This window comes from Tyto alba, unplaced genomic scaffold, assembly GCF_018691265.1.
Source record: "Tyto alba isolate M040663 unplaced genomic scaffold, T.alba_DEE_v4.0 Super-Scaffold_2, whole genome shotgun sequence".
NCBI lineage: Eukaryota > Metazoa > Chordata > Aves > Strigiformes > Tytonidae > Tyto > Tyto alba.
In genome coordinates, this window is record NW_024881282.1 from 82166500 (window position 1) to 82190377 (window position 23878).

At 40.4% G+C, this 23878-nt stretch overlaps 1 protein-coding gene across 8 annotated transcripts in view; it reads left to right on the plus strand.

The window, feature by feature from the left end:
• The window catches only part of GRM3 (glutamate metabotropic receptor 3), a 112963-nt gene that overhangs the window by 20839 nt on the left and 68246 nt on the right, over window positions 1–23878 (plus strand). For 2 of the 8 annotated variants that reach the window (XM_042792384.1, XM_042792386.1), the window contains one exon: window positions 21245–21343. The exons of 3 other annotated variants lie outside the window; for them this stretch is intronic. The gene's annotated coding sequence lies outside the window, so the exon portion shown is untranslated. Of the gene's footprint in view, window positions 1–9328; window positions 9509–20449; window positions 20518–21244; window positions 21344–21981; window positions 22122–23878 lie in introns of those variants that run through there. 3 more of the 8 variants (XM_042792385.1, XM_042792388.1, XM_042792390.1) reach the window with 3 other exon arrangements.

Consider the following 23878-nt stretch of genomic DNA (forward strand, 5'->3'; position numbering starts at 1 on the left):
ACTTTGTCTCATTTAGTCTCCCTGTGAACTCCTTGCAGTTAACCAAATAGTTACATTTTATCTCAGACACTTCAGACTTACATCACATAAAAACTTCTTCTAAGCAAGCAAGTAGTCATTTCCACTTAAAATAAAATACATATCTTTATATTGAGTCCTTCTGCTTGTGATTAACACCAACAGTGAAGGTAATATTTAATTTGCCTCATAAAGACCAAAACCGCCTTGACTGCCACTCAGATGTCTGGAATAACAAACAGTCCATCTCCACTGACTTTTCTATGAGATAATCTCCCTTTCACTATGTCAGGAGGAGCTTGTGGACTTGGGGGGCACAGGGGGAAAGGGAGTATCAGTAGTGGTTTTTTGCACTTTTCACCATTCTGTGACTACCCAGGAACGGGGACTTCACAACTTCATTCTTTATTCAAATCAAGAAAAAGAAGCATCTGAGGGTGGGATTTATCTTATCAGACATAGCATGAAGACAGAGACAGCCACAGTGTGGAGGTCTGCATATTTGGAAAATCGTATTTCATGATAAAAAGAAGAATTACACTTTTAAGGAGTGATTCAACTGACCTGTTTAAGACATCTAATATAGGAAGAGAGGTATTATGTCCAAAAATATTTTGGTTTTTTTTTCCAAGGGGTTTTTGAATAACCAGATCACATGTAAGAACAATAATCAGGCTGCTTGGTTAAAAGACTCTCATGTAAATGTCTAGTGTAGAAAGCCAGCAGACCAGACTCAGTTTAATCTATTTCTTGAATGACTGAAATTTTAATCATAATTTTAGTCAGAGACTGCTCTGTGACTGACCTCCAACAAAATGCCATGTCAGCAAAAGTGGAAAACGGTGGTGCTGGTTTTTCTCTGGTCTTTACAAGGTTGTACTCCCTCATTTAGTTCCACAAGGGTCTGCTCTGCATTTCTTCCAAAAAGAAAATCTCTCTGCAATACAAGGTCCTTAGTAGGAGAAACACAAAATGTGTCTGAGACCCGAAGATACCATCTGTATTATTTGGAGATAAGTTTATCTTGCAAAGGGAATTTTCTCTCCCAGAATTTAGAGTTTGACTCTCCACTGAGATTTTACTTTTTTACCACATGAAAAAGCAACAATTTACTTATGCTGATTAGGAATTTTTTGCCATCTGAAACTTTAAGAGATACAAAGTTTTTGAAAAACTTGTTATCACAGGAAATTACCAAAATGATCACTCTATATATGCACTGTTATGCTTCCCTAAGTGTACACTGGTGACCTCTGTCAGAGACTGAATGCTGACAGACATGGGCTACAGAGGCCTTTGTTTTAACTCAGTCCAAAAGTTCTTCAATTCTGGATGCTAAACTGTTAGACTTGACGTGGGAATTAATACAGAGAAGTCCCTTTGCTTGCTTTATGTGAGACATCAAGCTGGAAGGTCATTGTGGTCTCTGTCTTTAAAGCTACGAGGTCTGTGAATTAGCTATTCATAATCTTCGGGGATGGCAAATTAAAACTGTGCTAAAGTGAGGAAAAAAAATATTATTAGAAAACCTGGCAAGCATTCAAGTCTAGGCTCACTGTTCATCTTGAACTTGTTGATTTGAAAGATTTGCATTTCAGACCTTTCTGAAAATATTAAGTTATTCTTCCAATCATCTTATAGTGTCAACACTCTGGTCCAATATTAAAGTATTCAAATATGTAAACTCTTCTCAGTTTACATAGAATGCATATGTGATAACTTTCATCTTGGTTATAATATGGACTGAACCAACAATTTCTAAAGCCAGAAACTTAACATTCTTTAAAACACTGCTTCCTGTTTATAAAGCTGAATTAGGCTCAGAGCTTCTGTGGTTTGAGTGTGGAGGAGGTTACACTGAACAAATTAAAGCAAATACACTTCCTTCCAAGTGATGCTGTCAGAAAGTGACTTTTGCTAGACTCAAGGTTTTCATGTAGACGTGTTTGCTATATCATAAATATCTGCTCTTCCTCCTCAGGAGTTCCTGAGACCTTGGGTCCCCTGATTTCCTTTTTGAGCACAGATTCCCTGACAGGATTCACCAAAGTTTAGTTTAGTTTAAATTCAGTGACAGGTGGGTTGAGTTGTTTCTTTTATTTCTTTAGCCTTTGATGCCTTCTGTTAAAAGCTGTCATGCATTTGAAGCTCTCTGATAAAAGGCTGGACTTTGCCCCTTCTGCATAAAACAGCACGAATCTCAGTCTTATAGCCCCCGGGAGAGGATTCTCATGATTTCCCTTGTGTGCTCCTTTCTCTTTCTCAAAGCTACCTTCTGTTCTTCCTCCCCTGCTGCACTTTACACTGTCTCTCTTTCTGAGGCTGGCTCAACTGGAGTTAGGTGAAGTCTTTCCTGGGGCTGTCAAAGCTTCCTGAAGATCCTCATGTACCATAATCTTGCGAAGAATTCCCCACCTGCTTGATTTTCTCCTCTCTAAATCAACAGACTTTAAGCCCCCCAAAACAGTAATATTAACAGGATCAGGACAAGGCCATTATAACATCCATCATCTGTTAGATGGGTCTTCGCCACAGTCAGAAATAGAATCACTTTCCTGGTATGATTTGGATTAATATGGCTCATTCCTTTACATATTCAAATTGTTCTACATATTAATTCAAGATGGTCCTTCTGACTTTGAGTGTCATAACCAGGTAACAGCAACAATTACAAGTACATTCACCTGCTGAACCTCAAGGGGATGCACCATCTGCATCGCTCAGTCCTTATAGCGTGGGTTATATTTATGCTTTGGAGTTCAGGTATTTGGGGAAATTTTTACCCCTTTCACCACTTTATGATCTATCCTTGTATCAAGGGTCTATAATCACACACACACACACACCCTTCCATCAATATCTGTCAGTGTGGCCAAGAACTAGATACAACACAGACCTGCACAGGGACTGCATGTAGCTCTGCCTCGCTAGTACTGGTCCCCAGTACTGACCTGCCAGGATTATGCTGTTGCACTGGTGGTTTTGATGATTTAGTTTTCCTTCTCTAGGACTGCATTATTAAAATTGGAATTTAGTATTAGCCCATTCCTGCTGTGTTTAGAAATGTCTAATTTTGCTAATGTCTTTACAGTTGAAAACGTCTCTCCAGCATGAAATTGAAGGTTCTCCACTGATTTTCACTGAATAACTCTTCAGATACAGTGCCATAAGCATCAGGGAAGCAGATCAAGTTATCCTTTTGTAGCATCTGAATTTGAAAATCCACCAGCATTAACTTTCTTGTGGCCATAGATAAATAAATAGACTAAGGAAGCTGTTTTGATAGATAAACCTTTGTTTATGTCTCATCAGGATGCATATTTACTGCTTAAACCAGTCAAAAAATACTTACAGAACAAAGGAAACATCTCTCCTTATGACTCATATATTACTAGGTCCAAACTGTTCTTAAACTGCTCCAGTCCACAGTTAACATATTTTAAAAATAAATCCCAGCTGTCAATGGATGACTAGAGGTACAGAACTCATGTCTAAAAATTATTCAGTTCTAATGTCATGTCATGTTAAAAAAAATGTGTGATATTAGGCTAGATATTTCATAATACTGGACAACTGTCTTTGACAAATAAATATGTAATTTTCAAACAAAACAATTCTAGGAGATTATTAAGGATGGTACTCATCTTTTTAAGAAGAGAAAATCATAATGAATTGAAAGAGTTAAATTCATGTTTTCCACAAATACAGATGAACAGCTAAAGATTAATAAAATGACATCAAAGACTGTAATTTCATAAAGTTTTATCCATAGCTTGTATCATATATCTGAGCTCTGTGATATCAATGCCCCCCTCCGTGATTTTACTCAAAGATACACATTTTACCTAATTGGTCTCCCAGATCACGGGTTTTATCTGGCCAATTAACAGTCTTTTTTCCTGGATGATTTTTTGGTTTGGTTTGGTTCTGTTCTGAGAGTTGAGAAATGTCACAGATATTAAGCAGAGCAGAAAACCTTTGATCTCCAATCCACCTGCTAATTCTTCATTGGATATTCAACATAAAATCCTTGCACAAACCTGCCACAGAAACAAACAGCAGCTCAACATGCAGCAAGTGAGGAATGCAGACAATACCGAGGACAAAGCGTTTTTTATCTCTGTGAGCTATTTTTAGCTCACAGGCTGTTATTCCACTGAGTAAACTCAAGTCAGGTAAAAGAAAATGCACTTTGCAGGCTTATCTGCATAGAGCGCTGGATCGGTTGGAATTCTCACTACCTTTAACGTGCTCATATTTTTAACACTTGCCTGACAAAGTTGCATCTGGCAGATTGCTGTGGCAAACCCAGTAGAACTTCTATAGACCAGTCATCCTGCTGTATAATAAAATAGCCCAAATTTGCATTGTGCTAAAATAGGTGCCATGATCATCTAAAATCAGCTGGCTAGCAACTTGCAGAGGCCCATGCTATGTTTATATTGTTGCAATAAAAATGGCAATGAGCCCTTTTCCCTTACTAACTGCCTCTTACCAGCCTCCTGACTTCTTTCTTCTGTCATCAAGAGTGATGATAAGATTTCAGGTCTCCCATTTCTCAGAGCAAAGGGCCATGACTCACACACCAGGTTGGAGATGTAGGCCACAGTCTAAATCTCCAATTCCCAGTGATCAATTTAGCAAGTCTGACTTCAGTTCAGCACTTTCTGTACTACTTTCTTTGGGCAATGTCAGTGTCATTGTCACTGAAAGTGTCAGTGACTGTTTCCATCTAGCTTCTCTACATTACAGTCTTTCCTGATACAAGTGTAGGTGGTCTTCCATTAACCAAGGTGTTTCCATTCAAAAAAAGGCCATGGGAATCTTGATCCATTTTCTCCTGTGTCAAGTTCAAAAATATTCCTTTTATACCCGTGTTTTTCACTCTTTTTCTTATTGCTAAACCCTTCCTATATTCCTCTGTGGATGCAGATTCTGCTGTAAGTGTACTGTCATTAGGGTTGCTTTTCTCAGAAAATTAGAAAAGCATGGATGTCGGGAAATTAATCCTGGACCCACACAGATTCACAGACTGCAAGTTAAACCTGCCGTTTTACTGTTATTGGTAAACTAATCCTGGACCCATGTAGATTCACAGATCAAAGGTTAAACCTGCAATTTTACTGTTATTGGGAAACAGCATTTAAAAAAAAAAAAAAAAAAAAAAAGAAAACGGAAAACCAAAATCCTTACGTTAAAATCAGTCTCGGAGCTACCAGATCACACACTGAGAAACAGTGTTTCAGACAGATTTCTGTCTAAGGCTTTGGAAGAACTGACAATTATATGGATTAATTTTTTCTTTACCTAAGTGCTTTTCCACAGTTTTTTCTTCTTTATTATCCTCTTGAAGTGGGATTTTGCATTCTTGCCTCCCTAGAAATACACCTCTAACCCAGAGATTTACCTAATTCATCTTTTCCTATCATTCCAAAAAACATCAGTACTGTTTATGTTGAAATATATTAGTAGAAATATACTTCTCCGTGATAACAAACCCTACTTGTGTTCTTAGTTCAGCAGGTAGCTGTCTTCATTTTCCCATCACTCTGGCAGCTATATCTTCACAATGGCTGTGTCCTAACATGTAAAGTATTCTGGTTTGTGATTGCTGGATGGGATGTCCTACACATTTTTCCAGTCGATGCTCCAAAGATGGTGTCCAGCTTTCATTCTGTTGATTCATTACTGGACAAAGTGAAGGAGATTTCACTTTTCATATCAGTGTGATTACTTCCCATGTGACTTCTTGTCAGCTCTTTTCAACCTGTTAAAGCAGAACAACAAATTGTCCATGTGAGGCCAAGGTTTCTCCAGTTTGTTTGCCTGCTTGAAGATTTGTGGCAGCTATTCTCAAACCCCTCTGTGATATCAGCTCACACAGGTAACTTCCCCTTAGGCTCACACAGGTACACAGAATGTTTACAAAGTTGATATATAGGTTGTTGAGCATCCTGAGTATCTGATAAAACTGTGTAGCTCTGCTTCCAACACCTTACATCTGGCAGAGATTTTTCCAGTGCATCTAGAAAAATCCATGAGCTGCCTCTGTGTTATTAAACAAATAGAAATGATCTTACTTTTTTTTCAGAATATCAGAAACCACAAATAGTTCTACTAATCCTAGTCATGCCATAGTGACCTTAGGCCATTTTTTAAAAATGTTGTTGAGAAATAGGAAGCTCCCAAGTGTAGCTGTTGGAAGGGTTAGACATCCTGTCTACATAGGACTAGATTAATTAGTCTCCTCCAGTTAAGGGAGAGCCAGTGTCTTCAGCTCCCCCCTTCTTAGGTGTTTGTCCTGGGTTGGGATGTATCAGTCTCCCTTGAGGTGTCTGTCTCTCTGTACGGATGAGGGACGGAGCTCTGCTGATATACATGGCTAGGCTCTAGTCCTTTGTATGATTAAAATTAAATATTTTTTTCACCTATTGTAACAACAAGGAATAATTTGTCTAACCTTCTTTCTTCCCAGTAGCAGTTTGGAGGCATTCATTTTTTATCACTTTTAAGTTTCAGACTTTTTTAGTGCATCTATAGTGTATATTACCAGTGGAAATATTATGATATAGTAGGGTCTTCACCACATGCTTCAGTTGTTTTTATACCCATTATTGCTGTGCCATCTTAATGTAATTTTCCGCAGACTCCCATGTTATTAACCTGCATTCATCATTTATATCCTTCTCCTGAGGCTTGTTGTAAGACTCTATAGAAGAAGATAAACAAATTACAGATACAGGAATTAATTGTTGCCTCATTGGAACACCCCAGTCAAGGGATTTTAGCAACATTGGTTGGAGTGAGGCAGCCCATAGGCCACAGTGATGGGAATGGTAGAAAGATGGGTTGAACAGAACTGAAGAAAACGATAAGCAAGAAAACTCACAGATTAGTACAGATATAAAAATGGAAGCCAGGGAGGGTGGTAAAATTACTGTAGATCTCCAAGGAATGAAGTTTTGCAAGACAGATGTTAAATATTCCTTCCAGCAAGGTTTGCTCGCTGCTGCTCACACAGTCTTTTCTACAAGCCATGTCATCTCTGCTGAGCTCTTTCAGCAGCTCTGCCTCTTCTTTCTCTTTGTTTCCCTGCCCATGTAGAATTAGGCATAGAAATCCCCACTCCCTCTGGAGGGGTCAAAATGTCTCAATCTTTCCTGCCAGACCCTTTCTGGCCCCTGATCCCAGACCAATCTCCACCCCAGGATGGCTGCCCAAGCCCTGGGGGAGGGCAAGGAGAGCGAGGGGAAAAGGAAGAAGGACCACAGTGCCGAAAAGGAAAGTGGTGTTAAAACAGCAGTAGAGAGTGGAGGAAAAAAGGACAGAAGGGCAAAGTGAGTTCAGAGAAATGTGAGGGCACATTAAAATGACTGTGTATATTAAAGAAGCATATGGTGCCTTGAACCACAGGAGACCTGTGTTGTGCTACAGTGGGTAATGACAAAGAGTAACAGACTGTCCCTTTCCCTGAAAATCATGTGGTTGAAATGGATAAAATACATCAGAGGGAAGAGGAGTGACTGGCTCAATGCCCAACAGGAGCTCTGCATCAGAGCCACCGGCAGCACCCAGGCTAGTCCCAGCCAGATATGCCAGCAGCGAGACAGGGGAAAACCTGGGAAATGGGAGACAAATAGCTGTGGTGAGGCAGAGAGTATGAAAACGGCAAGGGAAGGATGCAAAATTTGGCTCCAGAGAGAGTCGGGTTTACTAGCCTGACCTCAAGTGTACACAGAGCCCATAAGAGGGTGAGAGCATGACTGAGTTCTTTGCTTGGAGCAAAACTAGCAACTGTGAAAGAAATGGGAAAGAGGCAGGCAGACACAAAAGAGAAGAAAGCTGTGGAAGAAAGGAAAAGAACATGAAAACACTATCCTCAAAACCAAGGCAGACATGCCAGCCATATTAATTTCCAGTGCAAATGCCCTTCCTCTGCTGCAGCTCAGTGAGGGATCTGACCACAGTTAAGTTTAAATTGTGCCTTTTAAATAATAATAATAAGAAAAAAAAAAAAAAAAACATGGTCAAGAAATAAAAGTCAAAGGCTTAGCTTAATTCTGCAGGAAAAACATAAGGAGAAGCTTTGCATGGAGGTGAATGTGTTCTCTGTCTAAGGAAGAGATTTGTGGGTGGTTTCAAGCAATTTCGGTGATGGAACTAATAATCCTAAAAAACAATATCTTCAGTTATGTTCTACAGTTATTTTTTAGCCACAGCTATCAATCACACTGCTTTTCAAATAAGATAAGTGTCAGTATCTCTGTTCTGTAGAGGTAGCAGAGAGAGGGGAAACAGCTTGCCCATAGCCAGCCAGTATCAGTAAAGACCCCCATCAACAGGGTCTCAGCCTGGCCCGTGCCTCCCCTGTGTCCCCTGAGGGACTTTGGTGTTGATCTGCTGGTGTGACAGAAAGTCAGGTCATGAGAATGAGGTCCCATACCCCATTCAAAACCACAGGAAAGATTCCCATTTGCTTTGATTGGTGTGTGGCCAAGTGGTCATTTTTATGCCAGCGAGCTGAGGTAGATTATGGGTATCTGTACTGGAAACATGCACTGGAATAACTAACTGCATAGGCAGAAGTCAGGTTCTTCAGCTTGATTCTAATCATTAAGTGTATAACAGGGAGGAAGAATTTTATGCTTCGGACAATGATATCTAAAGTCTGAAATATATACCTCTCTCTTTAATTTTTGCCCTGTAGATAGAAATTAAATCTACGCATAATATCAGCAACAAAAATAACTGGAAATTAGGAAGATGTTTCCCCCCACTTGTGGAAACATAACTTCTACAAATTCTCTTGTACCTTCCCTTGCAGCATCTTGTGCTGGCCACTCTCTGACACAAGATGTTGAACTAGATTGGACTTGGGTGCAGTCCAGCCTGCAAATGTCTGTGTTCCTAAATAAGTTGTGAAGTATTCTCACATTCTGCTTCTCAGCCTGCATAGAAAAGCCCAAATAAAGCATAATCTTCTCCTTCGAGAAATCTCACATTACATACTTTCTTATATTCTGAAGCAAAATTCCTTTCAATGCTCTCTTCAAAGCACTTGTACTCCCAACAATGGTTTTGTAATGTGCTTATCAAGGCTTCTCTTTCCCAGTGGAGAGCCACAGTTAATTACTACAGTCACAGAGTGTTTGCAGCAGTGGTTCTTAAACACCCTGCTGTCCTCAAATGTGTCTGGTTGATTCATTCTTGAAATGACCACCTAAAAGAACAGAGTGCGTAGAGATGCTCCAATTGTTTTGCATATTTTAATATGGGACCATTTATCACCTTTCCTACTTCACATTTGCAGTTTGTTAGACCAGAAACACAGAAACAGAAGATGAAAGCACAGCCTTTGAATTCCATCATCCCATGGAAAAAAGTGCTACAAATGGACGACAGATAAATAAAAGTTATTTGTTTAGAAACCAGAGAGGCCAGATTGGTCCACGGATGAAATTGTTCATTTTCATTATCTCTTTAAATTCAGGTTAGTGTTGTTTTAATATACTTTTTGCAATTACAAAAGAGGTTGTGTCTTTTATTATATGCATGTAACTTGCTTTGCAGAAGGTAAATATCTACATTCCTTAATTGACACTGTTTCAAACAAACTACATAATGAATAATCAACATGTACAGTTCACTGTAGAAAAATGCACTGTCCCAATGCTCCAGCAGGCAGAATCCAGGATCTGAACCACATCTAAAGAGCTAACAGGAAAAGACGTGGCCGGTTATGTTTGAGGGTCAGGCATAGAGCTGCTGCCCTATATAAGAAGCTGGTAGATAATGGATCCAACCTTGAAAAAGTGGTGAGCAGCCTAAATTTTCATATAGTTCTGTGGGAATGATGAGGGAAAAATCAAGTCCACATAACCAATAGTCTTAAGCAGAAAAATCCTCAAGGGGATCTTTAAGCTGTGGATTAAGCTGTGGAAGCTGGGAAATTTATTAGAAAAAAACAAACCACTAAATGTTTCCCTGATCTTGTATTTTATGCGCTTCCGTGCCATTTAAGGAATTGTGTAACATACAAAGGAAGAGGACAAAGAAAAACAACCACGACTCTAAATTCATATAACAAGACACAGCAGAGAAAGCAATCAGCAGTATTCATCATCTTCAGTTCATCCAATTTACACCTGATGTAGAGCTGACTCTTGTAGGAAAAGAAATACCTGGAAGCTATTGTCCAGTCACGTTAGGTATTACATTCCCTCCACACAGACCACCAGTGGCCAATACATTGATTTTACAATCAGTCCAAAAGCAACATCTTTAACACCATGCTGGATTATTCCCCAGCTCTGACTCAGGGAACTTTTCTTCTAGGTCTTGCTTTTTCCTTGGAGACCTCTCCATCTAAGCACTGACCAAGCTCAACCTGCTTTAGCTTTTGAAATATGACAAGGTAATAAATCACAGCTGTGGGCGAGTGGGGCAGCTGTGTTATTGCAGTTTAGCAGGAAGGCTGCTATACAGTGCCATGCCAGCTTCTCACTTTGCAAGCAGCTGTGTGTATGTCCAAATCATACCCTGCGGTCAATAGACAGGATCGTTCCTGTGTGCCCAGACCCCAGAGGGCGATGGGGATTGGACACAAGTAGTCAGGCCACAGTTACAGTAACAGATTTTCAAAATTAACCTGAATACCATAGACTTCTCAAACAGGCCATAGGACTCCATAGATACCACCCTCCACAGCCAAGCTCCTGCCTCAGGTGTTGGTAACCTGTCTCCTGCCCTGTGATCCTCCAGGCTGGAGGCAAGCAAGCAGGAAAGCTTCAACAGCACTGCGCTGCAGCAGTGAACAAGCCCCATGAAACAGTCCCCATGTTCAAAGATGCTACAGCGGGCGCATCTGCTGCCCACTCCGGCAGTCTTTCCTCTCCCACACAACCCTGGAAGCGTTGCACTTCTCCTCAGACCACTCCTCTCTTGTTGAGAAATAAGAAACTTCAGAGGTTTGGTACTAAACACTGGAGGAGTCATAGGGTGACTTTCAGATGAGTTTAGGGGATTTTCATCCAGCAGATACAGGGTATCAGACAGTGGAGCTGCTTTGCTGCCAGGCTCCTCCCAGGGGAACTCGGTCTCTCGCTAGCAGACCTCTGCCCAGCAGACCAGCTCCCTGCTGAAAAGAGGAATCCTCTTCCAGGCACTTGCAGCCAGTGTACAGCTGCTGCAACAGTTTCGAGGGAAATCTGGCCCTCTGCTGCCAGCAGCAATTTATGCACATTTGCAGGTGTGACACATTTGCTTCACATGACCTCTGGGAAGGCAAAAGCATTGCCTTGAAAGTGTGTCAGTGATACCACTTAGCACTTACATTTTCTACTTCAAAGTGTTCTACCAATATTAATGAAGTGAGCTTAAAAATAAGAGCTGAAAACACCCTAATAATATGAAAATACTGCCCTGGAATAAGAAGTCAAGAAAGCCATTATAAAATGAGGACTTTTTTTTTTATTATTTCTTTCTTTAATGAGCTGTCTTTGCCCAATCTATTTTAAATGTAGCTCATCTGTTTAGCTGAAACCCTCCAGCCATTTCTTGATAGTACTGTGCTGTGAAATATAGCAACTCGGCATGTAAAATTTCAGTTCCTGTGACCCTGGTGGCCTGGGAGAATATAGTACTCTATTTAGGAAGATCTTCAATTACTCCACATATCACTCCAGACTATTTTTCTAGATATGTAAATGTATGCTACAGAGTCCCTCAAAGATAGATTCAACCCCTGTTTTGAAGTTCTGGGAATGAAGGACTCAGCTGAGATTTGACTGGGAGACGTAGACAGTTGGAGGTGCAATTTTCTTCTGAAAGCATCATCAGGACACACGTAACTGTGAACAGATCAGATGATAGGTTTGAACAAAGCAGGCAAAATTGTCAAATCCAGACGTCTTTTAAGCTAGTCTCCCGTTGCTTTTAATAGGGTTAGGATTCTGCCTGCTGGCCTGAATTCCCAGCTCTACACTGAATTTACTGTAGTAGAAATCCCTTAATCTCTCTGATCTTCCTTCTCTCTGTGCTCCTCCCTATCTTCTCATCTGCAGATAAGGATGATACTAAGGTCTGCCTCCATGGGTGTTACAAGAACTAATTAACTGAGCTTTCAGAGAAATTTCAGCAGCAAAGGAAAATTTCTCATCTGGAGGTGAAATACACATACACACACCTGTATAGATATAGATATTTGTCTGTATAGAGACACAGATATAGATATAAAAGCCATACCTACCACCTGCCAGACCTTTCTGAACATCAAGGCTCTTCTCTTTGCCTTGTCTTTCTGTTACAATCCCACTATTTTTAAATGCTGGGCTCTATTCCCAGTCAGTGTGGGAATGTCAGGCAGGTAGTTGTTAAAAAAAAAAAAAAAAAAAAAAAGCCTTTGCCTTCTCTTTTTTTTAATAGCATTTTTGTTCTGTTACCATTGTTCCTGCCAGTCAGAAAAACTGCTTGGTTTTTAATGAAAAATCCAAACACCAACAAATTGCAACCCTGCCTTTCAACACAGACATGCCCTTTGAATTTAATTATGCCTCAGGCAATGCATTATAACAGGCATGCGATAAGTGACACCAAAATCTTACAATAAACACAGAAAATATCCCCCACCGGGTAAAAATAATTCAGTACCAGATTGCCTCATTTGGTACCAAGTCACTCAGGGCCGGAGTCTGCCTGATTTACCCCATCTGGGCTGAGATGTTGCAGCTTGGCCCCACTGATGCCAGTGGAACTGAGCCCCTTTATAGCTGCTGAGGGTCCGCTCACTGCGCACCCCTCAGTCTCCAGCTCTGGCAGGAAGGGATGGCTGCAGGAAAACGTTAACCCCAAGGAAGGCGTGGAGGACCCTGTTCTGGGGCAGGGACATTCCTGGTGGGGTGATTCAGAGCACCCAGCGGGAGCTGAGAGGAGCTGGGGGCAAAGGAAGCGGAGGAGTTTGGGAGGTTTCCTTTCCTCCCAGAATAATTTCTCACAAGCTGTGTCAACTATCTGCAGTTAAACAAATACTTGAAATATCAACATTTCCCGTTTGGAGGGAGAGGCAGCACCAGTTACCTTTGGTTTTGTTGTCTTGGGAGCTGCAACAGTCAGTGGGAGGACACTGCCTGGGATTTTTTGTATGTTCGCAGAAGAAAATTTCCATTGAAAACAAACACCCACAGCCCTGCCTGTAATGCAACACCAGGGTCAAGCTCTGTCCTTTGCATCCTTTTGGATGCTAACATGGGATAGTGTTATTTAGATCTTGTGATGGCCAGTGACTCTCAGGCTGCAGCAAATCTACGTTTGCCAGCTCTTTGGCAATGATGGTGGTGCACAGTTATTGGGTCTGCTTATTATCAGGATGTAAAGTATTCATATGTATGGGGAGACAACAGTCACAGATGCTTCTTGACTGCTGGTGGGCAAATATCAAGACAAATTCCACCTAACCTCAAAACCCAGGAAGGGCTCTGTCTTTCATTCCCTTTCTCTTCTACACAGGTGCCTTGGCTCACTGACATTTTATAAGAAAGACAATTTTTCAAATTGTATATCAGATATAGCTGCTCTGGGTTTGAAGATCCTTGCTCATGTCAGGGAACTGGATCCCTGCAGTGGTGCAGCTCTCTCATGAGCTTCTGCAGTACCTGTTTTCATTGAAGTTTTAAAGATGAAAGACAGATAGTGCTTTATAGAAGAGAGGGCTGGGATGCACAATCAAGTTATTTGTTTTAATGTGTTTCTGTGCAGCAGCTGAGCCACACCAGCCAGCTGGGTTCATACCTTCAGCTTGTGGTAAATGCAGGATTTAAATTACACATTATCATGGCCTGAGTATGTCTCTGGTTAGATAGTCACAATAAATCATTCACTTTCTTGAGCACAATAACTCCATCACATAAGTGAGGCCTCCAGATACTTAAATGTTTAATTCTTGATTTCACCACTAACTTGCCCTGCAACCATGGGTCACATAACCTTGTTAGGTTTCAAACTTCAAGTATAAAATGGATATAACATGAGTGCTTACTCAAGAGGGTATTGTAAGGATAAATACAATAAAGCCTGTGAGGTGTTGAGATCTTCTGAATACCTCAGCTGGTCTGAAGGACATTTTACACACACCATTCTGTTAAGAGGAATCAGAACAACGGTGCTTTACTTTTAATCACTCGCAGGGCTCCTCACTATTTATACAGCTGTGGAGCTGATAAACAATTTAGAGTCTTGTCTTTTGCTGCAGTAAATAGAAACCAACAGGGCCACATTGCTCTACAGGAACCAAGAGGATGGACTTCTTTGCTGCATGTTTTAATGCAAACCTGCAAGTCACAATTCTTGAACCAAAATATTTTCAAGTGTATTTCCTTTGAAAGATGAAATTTTAGGAGCTACTGTCATATATCCTGCATAAACAATGTGAAGGATAACATCAAACATTTGGAAAGTGTGCAAGTACACCAAAGGGAAATATGGTGATTTACTGAGCTTTAATCAGTTCAATATTATTCCATGAATTTTACACCTAGAGGACTCAGATTACTGTAACCGTTACCTGTGAATAAAGCTTGCTTCTGGCAAGTGATAATTAATTCTTAAATCTTGGAAGCTTCTGAGTTTCAGAGACCCTTGATCACATTTGTATGAAGATTAGACATTGTTTCTTTCCTTCTTTTTTCTTTGAAGTCTTTTCTCCAAAGATTGCAGCTCGCTGTTCAGACTGCATAAATCCCCTCTTGACAGAGAACGCTTTTCTCTGAGCTTGCAGAGGCTTTGGGTCTGACTCTGCTCCCTTACTCCTCTCTGCACCCCATCAAAGAGTATAGAGAGATGCCAGCACCACATAGCTGTGAGTGGGGAGGAGAATCAAACCCTTTACCAAATACGTCAAGTGAATTGCTCACCCCCTGTGGGGAAAATTTACCACATAACAACACAGTAATTGATATTGATGGTGCATGTTGTTCACATTTCATTTCTTTAGACACTTGTTTTCAGGGTTGTGAGAAGCCAGGTTACAGTGATCAAAGGTCGAAACCTTAAGTTGCCTGTAAAACAACTTCCCCAGGGCTATACCTAATGTGGGAAGAAATCAGTGGTGAGATTTATACAAGGCACGTACTTAAACTAAAAAAGGCCAAAGATGCTAAATTACAAGAGTGAGATTTTCTTCTTATTTACATTAATTGTAAGCAACTGCTCTGATGCTGAAGAAATTACCTTCTCCCGATTTTTAGTTGGAGTAGGAAGTGTTTGGTCCAGAGCTAATACATCTGAACTCTTACGTTCACACCTTAGATGAACTTCCTACTTATCTCTCCTCAAACTGTGCTCTTCTTGATCTTGTCATGAAAAAGATATTTTGCAACTTCTTTTCTAATGAAAAAAAAAAAAAAATAACTGCAGTCAAGAAGAAGTGTTTGGGTTTTGTTTCTTTTTGTATTCTGGGGAACTGCTTTTTATCAGCTCATTATGGAGAGGAGAGAACAGGAAAGGAGAGGAGATGGTTCATATAATCAATTAATTAATTTTTTTACAGCTTGGGATAGACAACCCCGATTAGCAAGAAACTAGAAAACAAGGGTTCTACTTTTATAATTCAGAAACCATAAGGATGGCTCAGTTATATGTATAGCTGGACTCCAGGGTCTTAGCGTTAAATAGTACAAGTCTTCAAATATTTCTACTGCTGCCAGTACTCTCAGATGTCCCCCCTCAGTGACAACTTACCCCCCATAACGTGTGTAAGGAAGTCACTGCCATGGTGAATAAAGGTTGCACCATCCAGATGAATTCTTGTAGATTAAGTTTCTACTCAATGTAATTCCGGTAATGACTTAAAACATTGGGAAAGGGCAAACAACGTTCTACAGTCTGGCCAAAATCGACACTTTTCCGTTCAGCAACAACATGGTTTTAGCCAAATCAGTGCAAGTCACTGCAGAAACCTTCACACTGAAAATACATGGCTGTATGTTCAGTGATGCAAATGATACTTAATTCACACAATGTCTTGCTTATTAGTAGATATCTTTTAAAAAAGTTTATCATTAAACCTCTGTTAGGCATGAGAAAATAGAAGTATCAGAGAAGTGAAGTGTCTTGCTCAAGATGTCAGGGCCAATGACAGAATCAGGAGTGGAGCCTGGAGCACTCACACATCCTATCTTCAAACTATGTCTTATGCTACCTTGCTTCCTGATTTAGTGTCCGAACTGCTATATTTATGATCAGTCCTTCTAAGCACTCTTGAGAGTTTGCTCTCGTGTCATTTCATAGAGCCCAGCCTGGTGAAGTAAATGTCTTTCACTTTTGCTATGAGTCTCTTTTTTTTTTTTTTTTTCCCCAGAAATTCAAAGCACGGACCTGAAATTTTGTACCACTTCTTGAAATTGGGACTGCAAGCCCCATAGGCCTCCATCGCCCACCCTGGGCATGCACAGCACTGCCCCAGGGTAGCCCAACATGACAGACACGCAAGCACAAGTGCAACTGTATGAGGAGAGAGGCAAGACCTCTCTCCAGGGGCCACAGGCCAGATGACAAAGAGCCAGGAGAGGAGGTTTATAGCTGAATATCTTTGCCCAAGGGGAAGCAGGCCAAAGAATACAAAATGTCAGCAGAGGGCATGTTGCCCTTGATTGAGTGGAGAAGGGCCCCAGTTGGCTGGAAACCCAGAATTAACAACAACAGCAAAATTAATAAGATTTGCCAGCTGGGAAGAGACATCTGGCTAGTGATCAGAGGGGCCTGTGAGTCAATTAATCCATCTCCGAGCTGGATTAGCACATTGAAACATGCTTCCTTTCACTGCTGCAGAGGGACCTGTTGAATGAGCTATAAAGATGAATGGAACTAAAGAAATTTCATTTAGATTAAGAGAAATGGCTCTGAAGTAGTGGGTGGGTGGATTTTACATGCCTTATGTGCTGCAAGAATTAAGCACAACTCAGAGAATTTAGGGCATGAAACAGCCATTTGGATACAAAAGCTCTTGAATTTAAGATCTATTTGATTTAAAAGTTATATCTAGCTATCTGCCTATTTATTTCTTATGCTTATAGCATACCCAGGATGAAAGATACTGCAAACATAGATTAGGATAAATAACTCTTTCAGTTCATTCTTCCCCAACTGTGTTATATCACGTTATTGTGTGTGTCTCTGCAGAAGCTATTCCTGGGCTCTTTTGCTATTATATGGAATGGTAGGACTGTCACTCAAGGACATGATCCTGCATTTAGCTCTGAAGAGACTGAGACTCAGTCTCCACCTTCTCTGTCATTGCATATCAATGGGATGTGGTCTCCTTAGATACTTTTTAGATCATCAGATATAGGACTTGAAGGGACCTCTTTGTTCACTGAGTTCAGTTCCTGCTGTCATGAGCTATCAAATCATATAATCCCTTCACAGATTTCTTAAATTCCCTCTTCAATTTTGATTTTTTTGGCTGTTATCCCTGACCCTGCTGTTGGAAGACTTTTCTAAAACTTCATTCCTCTATTGGTTAGAAACTTCTTTACAATTTCCAATGTCCGTTTATTCAGGACCAGACTATAGTAATTTTTTCTTGTGCCAGAAATGTATTTTAGTCTCCTCCCTCCTGAGTACTCACCCCTGTGAGGCGTCTACGGATAGCTGTCAAAAACTTCAGTTTTCCTTTTACTCAGCTAAACAAGCGAAGCCACGTTTTTATCTTCCCTTAAAACAGATTCATCAGTCCCCTGGTTATCACAGTAGTCCTTTTCTGCACCTCTTCTTATTTTAGTTATTATTTTCACAATAATACATGGATTATACACAATTTTTAAATGGCATCCTGTACAATAATACCAGCAGCACCTTGCATCTACAGAAAATACTCTTTCTGTCTATACCTTGAAAGTTGTATTCATTGATCAGGTGCGGCATGCACCCAAGCAGTCTCCTCTGTTTTCAGCAAAGGAGTTTTCAGCTTTAGGAAAGTATAAGGAATTTCTTTAGCACCTGGAATTTTATACTAGAGATCTCTTAGGAAGAAACACGAGAGTTTTCTCATCCAGAAGAGGATGCCCAGGAACTATCCTGATGCAGCTATGAGCAAAGCAAATTCAGTGCTAGGATGCATCAGGCAAGATTTCTCTAGAAGTAGTGAGGAATGTATTTGTGTATTAGTGATAAGATAAATAGTGCCAGTAAACAGTCTTAGACAATATAATTTGCCCATACTGAGAAATTGCTAGAACAGTCCCCGGCATAGTTCTGATCTGTGTCACATAGCTTTTTTGGGACATGATCTTGTCCCAGATAATTCCTAGGCATGGCATGGGGCTTTGCACATAGTGGGGACCGTATACATTTTCCTATACAGGTACCCTGTTTTAGAGGCTGACAGGTTAGCTGTATGGGTGCACACCACTATGGGCCTAATGATCTCATTGAATGAGAACAGTCCCACATAAACTTAATTTATGAGACTAGACATAGCTATTGACACTAGTGTACAGCTCTTTGAAGGACTGTGGACAGTTCTGACTATCCGTATTCATGACAGAGGATCATGAAGGTTGCAACTGCAGCTCTTAAACAGTGACAGACACCAGAATATGATTATCTATATCACTTAATTGCTAGCACAATCCCTGGTCCTTGAGTATTGGCCAAGATAACTCTCCCAAGACAACTCTTGTGAAGAGGCTGGAGATTGTCTCAGCCCCAGCAGCATTCACAACAGACCCCTGGGATGTGACCATCCAGTTGTGGAGTGCCAGACATTTTAGCTGCAAACGCACAGCATAGCTGTGCCAGATGGTATCTGGACCAGATAGTGGTCCATGTCCCATCCTATTTGCTAAGATAATTGCAGCTAGATCCTATTTGCTAAGATAATTTCACTACAACTGGATCAGATGTAGTGAAGGGTTATTTGGGTGATCAAGAGAATGCAGAATTAACTCTATGACATCAAGTAAAACAGATTTTGAGTGCTTTTGAAAATTTTCCTTTATACTCAAAGAGAGTTTTATGTACAAAAACTGTCCACAGCTCCTGGGAATTTAAGATTCCTCGATTCCTTTAACTCAAGCATCCTAAATGATTTCAGCTGTCACATGTCATGTCTGAGAGACAGTGGGCTTTGACACTATATGTACCTTCAAATCGATGCAGCACTTCTCTGGGAGGCAATGACAGTTGCTGAGCATGATTTTCTTCCCAATAAATATGAAAACTCCACAGGCAGCAGTCAAAAGATATTTACCCTCCTTTAAGATGTTTCATATGAATCTCCTTCTTTCCTCTGTCCTTCTGCCATCTGTCTCCTCTCTCAAGCAAAGTGCCAAAGTAGATAAATTCAGGGCATACCCCTCTGAAAAAACAAAGGGGCCTAGAGTAATGAAATCCCAAAGCTGTGAACATCTGTACATAACTAGGGTTGTATCAGGTTTGCAGATACCTAGTCCCTATTGATACTGTATTGCTCAGTGTCCATTGACAGCTATTGACTGTTATGCAACACAGACAGTCCCAGAGGTAAAGAGGGAAGGACTCCCTCTTGGCATGTGTATAAAGCCTGCTGCAGTGAGTGCTTTGCTTTGTTAGGACTCTTAGTTATACTTACACAATGCTTAAACTACAATATTAGTCAAAAATTCAGTTACCTCATCTGAGATACCGGGGAGGGGATGAGAAGCGTTTATCTGCCTTTTTGTTTAAGTGTAAAAGAAAGACTCAAACCTGGTTCCCAGTTTGGGGCATGTTCAGTCCAGAGATCCAAAAATGCAAAACGCTCTTTGTCTGGAGACCGCCATCAGTTCTTCCTCCTCTGATGGTGTCTTAGAACAAGCAGGTGAAGTACATGCAAGCATTTTGGAGAGGAGAGGATACATGCAGAGAGGGATCACTGCCATGGTCTACAAGGATGCAGAAGCACCTCCATCCACTTCCCTACAGGTCTGAGGAACGCATCTCAGGACTAACCCACCAAGCATCATGTCCCTCCCCATCAGCTTCAGACACCCCCTGCTCAGTATGCCACCAGTCAGCCTTCTCTTCTAGGGCTTCTGATTTTCGCTCTGTGCATGTGCAGTGACACATTGAGTGCTGTGAACCAACAGCAAGTGGTTTAGGGCTTTTGTTACAGGTGCTCCTCAAACATGTTTATCCACTCATTTCCACCCCTCCACCCTAATTAGCAGCCAAATGCTGCTAATTTTTACAATTTTGAGATATCCATATATTCCTTAATTCATTCATTTCACAGTTGTGTTCTAAGCAATACATCTTCTAAAACTTTTTGATGCATAAATCAAAAAGTAATCTAATTAAACAAGTGATCATAAATAGATATGTATGCTTGAAAATAAAAATTTTAATATGAAATGCAAGCAGATATTAATAGAAAATCTGAATTTATAGACTTTATAAATATACCCAAACTTATTTTCAGAGCCCATCAGTGTGATGAAAGGACTCCAACTTGTCTTATATCACCAGTGGGGAATTTAGGACTATCAGGTATGGAGAAATGTGCCTACAGTCACACTTGACACAGAACTGTGAATTCAGTTGAGGTTTCCTGATCATCAGCACATAAGTTAATCATGATGAGAGAAAAGAGTCAATTAGGACAGCTCTAGGAGCTTGAAATAGCTCTAAATATCCCTTTATAGCTGTTAAGCCATTTTCCTTCAAAATGGCACAGCAAGAGACACAGGGAAAGTACTAAGGAAAGACAAACCTGGTCAGGATGATTGTCACCCATCTAATCTCTGTCAGCTGTGACACTGAGGGTGTTTTAAACATACCTGCAAACTGCACTGACCTTACACTGATGTATAAGGGAGTCTGTGCATTATAAAAAGAAAGCATTGTTTAGAGAGAGATTATTAGCTTGTTTGAGAGCATGTTCAACAGAAACTCTGGGAATAATAAGGAAGTGTTTAAAGCAGATTGCCTGCCTCTTTCAGATGTGTCAAGGAGCTGATCCAAAGATACCCAGGAACTTTAACAGGCACTGGAGCAGGCCCATCAGTTTCTAGTACTGATAAGAGCAGAGCTGTTAGCGCTTTTGCATGGCATCCTGTAAAAAAAAGCACTGGCATTTGGCTTACTCAGGAGAGATTTCACCATCTGTTATCGTAGAGACCCAATAATGATACAAAAAAACAAAAAACAAACAAAAAAAAAACCTAACACTGTCACCATTTCAAATTTAGTGAGGTCCTAAAATATTCCTGCACAGGTAGAGGATTTTGCTGGAGGAGAATCAACAGAGCAACAGGCTCAATTACATCTGAGTTTCCTGTGTCAGATCTGTCAAGCAACTCATATCATCACGTCTGTAAGTGAATATGAGTAATGCATTTTATTTGAATTCATGTGGTATTTACTACCTACACCCAGACAGATAATGGACAGATAGTAGAACAATGATCAGCAAGTGGCTACCACTTAAATCCTGTTTTATTCTGCAGCTTGCCTGCCTTCATCTGTCTTCCCTTCTGAAGAAGTAAGCAGGATCTTTGTGTCTCAGATGGAAATGCAATGGCTTATTATGAATTCATTTTAAGTTTTCCATCTTCCATCCAAAATCATGACAGTGATAAAAAAATAAAATCCCACAGTATTTGTTTCCAAAAGCATTCAGCTCCATGCATATATGTTTAGCATTCTGCAATTGGATTTCTCATCCCCAAAAAGACACAGTCAACAACTGAACTTTCTAAGTAGCAACAATGCCATTTAAGGAGTCTATTTGCCTTGCCAAAAACAATAGGTACTAAGTATGGCGGTGAGGGCAGAGCATCCTGAGAAATACTGAAATAATCTGTTGCTGCAGTTCTATTGATTTTGGAAGCACAGAGAATATGCTGAACAAGATGAAAAAAAAAAAAAAAAAACAAAAAACCAAACATTAAGTAACATCACGTGAATGTGGTAATAAAACATCATACATACTTTCCTCATTGTCAGGTTCCTGAAGGAACAAAATATGTGTTCAGCCCTGAAAACTACCTTCTTTCAATACAAGTATTGGTACACATTCATTTGCTCTAGCTGTCTGAATTCCTTCGGGTTTAGTGAAGCTGTCAAAACCTTACAAGTGCGAATGCTGTTGTGTAAGTAGAACTAATGACTCCTTTTCTGCTTCCCATATTTTAAAGCTTTAAATGAGTCTTACTGCTGGGGTTAAAGGGGAGGAGGAGTGGAGGGGCTGTCAAAATGGTATTGTAAATCTGTCAGCATTTAAAATCTTAGACCTGATTGACCTCATGACAGTGCTTCAGACCAGCATTTATCTTGGTGTTGTAAAGCAAGCAAACTATCTTTACCGAGGCATGAATCCCATTTTGCAATCTGTTGTAACTAACTAGGGTATGAGTCTCAAGTGGAACGCTCCAGTCAAGCAAATAAACATCGAAAAACAAACAAAAGCATTTGCATTTCTGGAAGTACTAAATGTATTTTTATTATGCCCTTTGAGTGTGTGTAAATGTTGGAGTAAGGGGACAGTAATGTGCACATAGATGAGCATCGATTATTTTTTAAAATAATTAAATAACTAAAGAATTAATATCAATAATAACTTGTGCTTGCCTGAATGTTGTGTGTTGAGGTTTTAGCTGATGCTTGTCATGATATGGGATCACAGGCTAAGGGCTGTTTAGGGAGAGGGTTTCCTCAGTGTCCAGATCCACCAGCACATTGTGGTCTGCACCGTGAGCTATAGGATGGTTATTTTTAGTACAAGGAGGAGGACTTCCCAGCAACATCCTGCTTACTGCTGCAAGATGAAGGCTGGCTTCAGAAAGCAGTGTCAGCCTGCCAAGCACCACTACCTACATGCTGTCCATCTATGCCAGTGGTTCTATCCCAGGGTAATTTAGATTCAACTGAATAGAGGTTATTGACACCCTCATATTTCAGCCGGCTATGTTACACTCCTCCACAGTCATTAGAAAGGCTCTCCAGAAAGCACTTTGGAGCAGGAGCCAGACCCAGGTGTTCTGAAAATTTATGACTTTCTCTACATACTAGCAGCAGAGACGACCCCCACATGCCTTATTTAATTGTTCTTCCAACAATTCATTCATTCAGAGGTGATGTAATTCTCTGGAGAGTGCCTCCTGTTTTACCAGAGTGTGTGCTCCTAGTTCTTGCTCAACCTACAAACACACCCTCTCACAACCCAGAAATAAAATCTTTCCGTGTAAGATATGTCACAACATTGAAGTTTGGTCTGAGGCATGTCTTCAGCTGAATGAAATCTGGTTGAAGCCTGTAGAAGATAGGATTAACATTGCTATCCAATGGGGCCAAATTTCTTCTGCCACCAGAGGCATACCTAATTTAGCTCCATGCAAAGAACAGAGTGTACTCACTGACTAGACTACCATTCACTGCAGGAGTGCATAGAACATTGCAAGCATAAATTCTTAGGATGCAACTGCAAAGTCAGAAAGTAATATTATCCCTATTTTATATAGGCACAAGGAGGTGAGCCAAAGACAGAGATGAGACTGGAACCAAGTTTCAGTACACTGTTTTACCTACTAGACTGGAGTCCTTCCAACAAATGGAAAAGGATTTTGTATATTATACTGTGAGCTCAAAGCCAATAAAAAAATTCTCATAGGTTGTAATGAGTTAACTGCAGGAAATAGGGGGTGTACATGACTTTTCTTAAGTGATTTGGAGAAGTCAGTCTTTAAATTAAAGATTATCATAAAGTCAAAAAGTACTGAAGGGTATCTGCATAGAAAATGCCAGGATTTTCTCCTTCTCATAAACAAAAAAAAAAATAATATTCAGGGAACTTTGAGTGTTTCTGATCTAATGTTGTAGAACTCTTTCTTCTTGGTTCCGCTACTGGCTG